Source organism: Gossypium hirsutum, chromosome A11 (genome assembly GCF_007990345.1).
Source record: "Gossypium hirsutum isolate 1008001.06 chromosome A11, Gossypium_hirsutum_v2.1, whole genome shotgun sequence".
Classification (NCBI taxonomy): Eukaryota; Viridiplantae; Streptophyta; class Magnoliopsida; order Malvales; family Malvaceae; genus Gossypium; species Gossypium hirsutum.
Window position 1 is genome coordinate 115,374,852 of NC_053434.1, and position 6,000 is coordinate 115,380,851.

A 6,000-nucleotide genomic window follows, 5' to 3' on the forward strand; every position below is an offset into this window, starting at 1 on the left:
ATAGCAACAAAAATCAGGCTCTCGCTAATATTAAGGTAAAAAATGTGAATGTAATTTATAATATTTTGGTTTAAGTTTCATTCATATTTACATTCTAAACTTGTGTTTTTTTAGGATAGATTTGCTTTAGAGGTCTCCGATGATTATATCAAGAAGACATTGGGTAAAAAATGGAGAGACAATAAAAGCATTTTAAAAAAAACAATATTTTAAGAAAGATATAAGCCTCGAGGAAAAATTGAGAAATGTCCCGCCGGGAATGCTGAGGTACCAATGGGAAGATGCGATTAGATTCTGGAATTCAAAGAAAGGAGAGGTATTACGTATTTCCAAACTCTTATATATAGTGTTTACTATATACGTAATAATAATTTCATTATGTAGGACCGTGAGCGAGTTGGAATAAGCAGCAGGCAAAAACAAAAATTCACGCACACGGCAGGGTCGAGAAGTTTTGCTTCTGTAGCTGAGGCCGAGGTATTAAAATTTTATTAATTCTTTCAAATATTAATAACTTTCTAATATTAAATAATATTTTTACTACTATATTGTAGGAAGTCAAATCTGGACAAAAAGTTGGGCGCCTTCAGCTTTTTGAGATTACGCATAGGAAGAAAGATGGATCTCCTATGACATCCAAAGCTGGAAAATTATGGTATATTTACTTAATAATATTTGATTTATTCTAAATATTTATAATGTTTAATTATAATTGTTTAATTCAATTCATCATTAGTAGTTTTAAATAATGTTATGTTGCATTCCTTTTTATTATATATTTCGTTTCTAACTTTTTAATTGATTTTTTAGAAGAAACTAAAGGATAAGAAGGCGGAATATGAAGCGACTACTTCGACTGATAGTTCTGTTAATCTTGAGAATATTGATAACAGAATTATCACTGAAGTTTTGGGTCCTGAAAGGTACGGTCGGGTTCGATTTCAAGGATCTGGTGTTACCCCGACCCAATATTTTGGATCCGGCTCCCAGCAATACATGCCTTCCGGAAGTCAAGCTAAAGCTGAAGTTCAGAGGTTAAGAGATCAGATAGCTCAAATGCAAGCGAACACAGTTGAGCAAATTGGCGAGGTTCAACGAAAATATGAAGAACTACAGCAACAACTTAGAGTGGAGGCAGCAGAGAGGGAGGCAGCGGCAGCAGCGAGGGAGGCAGAGCATAGGAAAAAGTACGATGACCTCCAGCTACAGCTTCAGCAGATGATGCAGATGTTTCAACAGTCGCAAAAGCCGCCATCTTAAACATTAGTTTTCTCGTTGTAAGAATATTTTTAACTTTGTCACGTTTAACATTATTCTAAGAATATTTTAAATCATACTTTATTAATTACATCATATATCTTTCGTTAAATTTGAAGTATCATTTAGAATTAATATTTTTGGTTGTATTTTTTTATGCTAAATTTGCTATTTTGGCTGCATTTTATGCTATATTTGTTGGATTTTGTTGGATTTTAATGCAAGAAGGGCTGAATATTGGTGGAAAAAATGTATTGCAAATCTACCAAAATTAGTGGCGTTTGTGGAAAAAACGCCGCTAAAGGTCATGACTTTTAGCGGCGCTTTTTTTCCAAACGCCACTAAAGGCCATGACTTTTAGCGGTGCTTTTTTTAAAACGCCGCTAAAGGCCATGACTTTTAGTGGCGCTTTTTTTTAATAAACACCACCAATTTTTGCGGCGCTGCCTATAGCGGCGTTTTCAAAAGCACCGCAAAAAGTTTTAGTGGCGCTTAGAAGCGTCGCTAAAGGCTAAAAAAAGCGCCGCTAAAAGTCTGTTTTGTGTATGTAGTATAAGTGTTTTTTTTTTTTGTTTGGCAAAAGTGCTTAACAAATAATAATGACGCATTGTTTTATAAATATCATTTATGTTTATAAAAAAATTTAAAAATATATCTGAAATCGTTTTAAACTTTTGAAACCATGTAAAAATTACAGTGACATTGATAGTTTTTATCTCTAATATTATTTAAGCATTAATAAAGGTGATTGATATGGAAGGAAATTCTAGTGATTTCATCTGATCATAATAGCAGGATTTACATGGACTACAACATCTATATATTGAGGACGTGTTTTACATTATTAATTATGGGATTTAGATTTCAAACTCCAGTGATATGGAACGGAGCTTCTCGCTGTGATCTATATAAAAGTTTCGATATTCTTTCCACACAAATCTTTATACAGATGACTTACGAAACCATCACGACTATCCTCACCTCTGAAGCTAAAGAAAACATCGTATGTCCTTGCCTTCATCATATCAGCAGCAGCAGTTGTCAAAGCACTTCTCCAGGACTTCACCCTTTCAACATCATGCTTTAAATTTTCTTCATGCTTTGCAAATGCATCTGCAAAACTACCTGTTTGTTTCCGTTCATCCCAGGTGTTGGATATTTGACGAAGGAAAGATTGAAACAGAAGCAAAAAGAATAAAAAATTTTGAAGAAGAATCGGCTTGTCAGCACTATTTCATTAAAAACTGATTGTCTGTTTACAGGGATAAGAAAGCTTAAATAAGCTAAAAGTAATAATAAAATAGTTATAATTTTACTTAATCTATTTACTAGATTCATTTTTTTTATTTGATTTCAGTCTAATCAATTGTCGCAATGTCTAATCAAAAAGTTATTATTATTTCAATACAAATTGGTAATTTGCAGAATAAAGAGCTCCCAGGTGAGCTCTCAACCTTGATGAGCTCGTAGTTCGCATGAATGGTTGTTTCGTAATACGAGGGATCTACATCGTAAAAGACAGGAAAAACAAAGTTGTGCCCATTCAACTTCTTGCAGTCCATAATCTTGACCAGCTCGTCCAAGCACCATCTAGAAGAAGCATAGTGTTTGGAGAAAAGAAATACTGAAACCCTCGCTCCTTCAATGGCAGTCAATAGTGCCCCAGAAATCTCATCTCCTCTTCCAACTTTCTCATTGTCTTTAAAAGTATGGATATTCTTTCGATCCAAATCATTCTAAAGATGACTTACAAAACCATCACGAGTGTCCTCACCTCTAAAGCTCAGAAAAACATCGTACATCCTCGAAGACAACATATCGGTGTTCCACCGGATTTGATTACTCAATCACGAGTAAAGAGCATTTGAGTTTTAAGCAATTACGCATCCATTTGGTTATATTTTAGAAACTTACGCCCATACTACTACTTCACAGTTCACACTCTACATCAACTGCAAAAGCGTGTCCAACCATGCACGTTGAAAATAATGGTATGATTTCACTGAAAGCGTGTGGGACAATGCACATTGAAAATAATTGTACCTCTATTTCTCTGGTTCCTATATGAACAATAAATTTCGACTTCATTTGCAGTCTTTTGCTTTATGTCCATATTTCTTTCTAACTCAATATATGCCTAAGGTTTCTTCTCTTCTATTTCACACACAAAATATTTGAAATCTCTTTCTTTATACTTGTTTAAATCTAGATTTATATTTGTTTAAACCCAAATTCGTGTTTAGTGATTAATTTTTTAATACTTTCTCAATCACTTTAATTAAATTTCAAAAATATTAAAACACACATTATGAGAAATATTTGTTTTTAAACATGTATTATTTTTTGGTAAACCAAATATTTTTTTCTCTAATGAAAAAAAAGAATTAAGCTTCAACAGTAGTTTTAGTATGTTTTTTGTTATAAATAATCAAGTAAAAGCAATATATACCCCATGATTCCATTTCACTGGTGGCAATTATATAATCATATGTGCAAGATGTATACAAACATATACACATGTAAGGTTTTTCTTAAAAAAGTTACCTGTGTTATCTCTCTTTCTTTGATTATATAAGCATTAATAATATTGTATTAATTTTATTTTACATGTTAGAATATGTTTATCACATATTTTTATTTATTAAATACTTCATATATATATTTTATTGTATCAAATAAAATTATCATATTTTTTTCTTATATAATATATATATCTAAGATCATTTTAATTTTTCCAAGTGAAAAAGATAATTTTAAAAATATTTATATAAAAATTTTATTCATTCTCTATTTTTCTAGTTTACTAACAACTATTTCAGGTAAACAGTTGAATATATTTCATTTTTTTAGACTTAGAAATTATATATTAGGTTTTTATTAGATTTAATTTTAGTTTAGTCTAAAATTTAGGCTTCAAGAGTTAATTTCGTTAGTCATTTATAAGCCTTAAATTTTAGTTTTTCCTGAGCTTTTAAAATCTTAAGTTGTTAGTATTTTATCTTCTATTTAACTTTAAATTTAGAATATTTTAAAATTTAATTTTTAGATGATAATTTTGGAAGATTTATATGCTTTAATATTAGCTTTTAGTGATGAATTTTAGGTTTAGTTTTCTTTAGTTTTTGATATTAGATTTATTTGAAGTTAGAGATTAAAATTTTCAAGTTAGAAGCTTTAAATACCAAATTCTATAGGACTGTCTTTGGATAGACCTTGTAAGGTGCTCTAACCTTCCTTACACAACCATACTCTCGAATCTAGATTTAAGCTTTATAAGACTATTTTTGGATAGACATTGTAGGAGTGGTCTAACCTCCATGCACATAACCGTACTCTTGAACCCAAATTTGATTATGAGACTAAGCTTTAATTTTTAAGACTTTTTTTAAAATTTATTTTAGAACTTTAAGCAAAAAAATAATTTTTAACACATTATGATAAAAATGAAATTTTGAATTGGTTCTTATAAAGACAGTGAATAGTTGCACAAAAGATCCCATAAATAAGCTGAACTACCCAGTGAGTTAAACTCCTAACTCGATTACTCAAATGTATTTAAATTTTTTATACTATGTATTTCTTAACATAGGGGATTACTAACATTGCCATAAATGTGGTAGTAGTTGTGACAAGCAATAAATTGTTAGGAATGGTAAAAAATACAGTGGTTGTAATGATTGTAAAGTAAAAGTTACAACAAGAATTTTAAAATTCTTAAATTTGTTAGAAGAAGAAAAGGCTATAAATGAAATGTTCAAACCTTTACTTATAGCTTTTTGAATGAACTTATCAAAAAGTGGTTATAAAAAAAATGGGGGTCAACATGCTGAACTAAGGGATATGGTTACTTATAGCTTTTTGAATGAACTTATCAAAAAAGTAGTTATAAAAAAAAATGGGGGTCAACATGCTGAACTAAGGGATATGGGAGGGAGAGAGAGATTAGAGAACACATTTATAAGCAAGGGGAGAAGCTACGAATTTGGTATTGGGGATGAAATAAAATTGTAGATGTTTAGGGGGTAAAAGTAAAAATTTTGTTGGAAAAGGCTTAAATTGAATATTAACAATTGAGAGGGACTAAAGTGACATTGTTCAACCTAACTAGGGGAGTTACAAAGATTATATGAAACTTACTCCCAATTATTTATGTGGATGTTACACTTAAATTTTTATTTATATGTCAGTGTACTTTTTGTTTAATCAAGGAGGTATTTCAAGAAATATTAAGAAGTATACTCCTTAACAATATTTGTATTCTAAGCTTTCAAGTCGCATTCTCTAGAACATATTAATAGTAGAGCATCCTAATAATCCCACCAAACTTTCAAATTTAGCTCCACAGCCGCTGCTTAGTAGTTTATCTTTGTAACTCTACCTTCTAAGTAATAAAGAGTATTGCATGACAATGGGTTTATGTTTTAAAGTGGTTTGCCAAGGAGCTTTGTTATCAAGGACTCACCTTACAAGGAATTATACTAGAAGTGGTAGTAAAAAGAATAAAGATTATTTATAAATAATGATAATATCGTTTTGTATGTAAATTCATTCAATAGTTGGAACTAATGAAACTTCAGGTGATATATGAAAATAAAATTTGAAAGATAACATCATGGACATTCAAATGCTCTTTCAATGAAAGATCTCTCTCGTTTTCAAAACAAAATTATAATGAAATTTCAATGCGCAGTTTAAGGAAATGTTTGATAGCATTCTCCTATGAAATGATAAAAACTAGTTTGC